Genomic DNA, 1,307 nt, shown 5'->3' with positions numbered 1-1,307 from the left:
GAGAGACACAGAAAATAAGAAACCATCCCCCAGGGGGGATGGCCATGCCACAATCTCATCACCTCCGTTCTCCTCTTGGGATTTTGGGAACACAAACATATGTGCGCACATGCACCCAGCATGTTTTTGCAAGCCACCAGGTCCAAGACTCAAACCGCAGAGTCAGCCGTGTGAGATCCCGCTGCCTTAACCATCATGCTACCTGGCTGGCCCAGAATTACGTTTCTTCTAAATCTGCCCCGCTCATCATAAAGCATCCTTCTCCACATGTACAGTCCATTTTCTTCTAGGCAGGACTCAAGGAGAGAAGCCCCAACAATTTGTCAAAGCAGGAGTCCAGCTCGAAGTAGTGCTGTTTCTAATACATGCTCCAAGTCTGAGCCCTCCCACAAGTCTGAGTCTCACACTCACTTGAAACAGCTCTGCAGCTTTTCTGAAACTGAAACAGTTCAGCAGAAAGTCTCCATTTTTATCTACTACTTTCTGCAGTGAAATTATCTGCCAGTTCGGGGTTAGCATTTCACATTGAAGACTGTCTTCTCTGGTTCAAGAAGGATCAAAGGAGGCTTTAGGACCCTCCGGGGTGAAGGAAGTTATGTGAACACTCCCCAACCCTGAACCAGGACTCTTGCGCCTAAAAACTTAACCGCAAAAGACAATCCTACTGACCCATCAACAGATACCACAAGCCAGCTTGGCACCTCCCACACGGCCTTCTCCACCAAGGGGACTTGGTTCCCAGGTTTCATATGGGCTCCTGAGCCGGGCACAAAAAGATGCCCTCCATTGGCCTCACAAGAGAAAACTCAACCTTCCCCACAGAAGAACATCTCACCCCACCCTCAAATTCCTTCCATCTAGAAAGTGGCTCATATACCAAGGCAATCGCCCTGGGGGTTGGGGAGCCCCAAAGAGAGAAGATCGGAGTTTGGGGTCGAGTGGGGATTTCTCAGTAAAGGTTACCGGGCAAAGTCTGATCGTTCTCCAGGGCAGTTGAGCCGCTGCTGGCGGAGCCTCCCAGGCGTCTCACGTTGTGCTGGGCAGGCTCCGCGAGCTCAGCGCCACTTCCGGGTAGCGGCCGAGTCCCACGCTGCGGTCAGGCGCAGTCTCCACCCCCGGGAACTCCTGGGAAGTGGAGTTCTAAAAGCCGGCTCGCTGTCAGCGCGTCGCAGGCTTTTAAACTGCACCTTCAGGTAATGGAGGACGTCTGAGATCCCGACCCTAATCGCTCAGTCCAGGGGTCCCCAAACCATCCCTTCTCCCCAGATCTCTGTTTGCTCCTCAGGACCAGCGCGGTCAGGCGCAGT

General features: G+C 53.2%; 1 protein-coding gene across 1 annotated transcript in view; it reads right to left on the bottom strand.

The window, feature by feature from the left end:
- LOC102477791 (rho-related GTP-binding protein RhoG) overlaps positions 1 to 1,049 on the bottom strand; it is a 16,121-nt gene extending 15,072 nt beyond the window's left edge. The window contains exon 1 of the mRNA XM_006158057.3: positions 964 to 1,049. The gene's annotated coding sequence lies outside the window, so the exon portion shown is untranslated. The remainder of the gene's footprint in view (positions 1 to 963) is intronic.
- Positions 1,050 to 1,307: the final 258 nt, after the last annotated feature.

The sequence above is a fragment of the Tupaia chinensis genome, unplaced genomic scaffold, assembly GCF_000334495.1.
Source record: "Tupaia chinensis unplaced genomic scaffold, TupChi_1.0 Scaffold000571_1, whole genome shotgun sequence".
Taxonomy (NCBI): Eukaryota; Metazoa; Chordata; class Mammalia; order Scandentia; family Tupaiidae; genus Tupaia; species Tupaia belangeri.
Note: the sequence above shows the minus strand (reverse complement) of the source record. Positions and strands in the feature narration are given on the sequence as shown.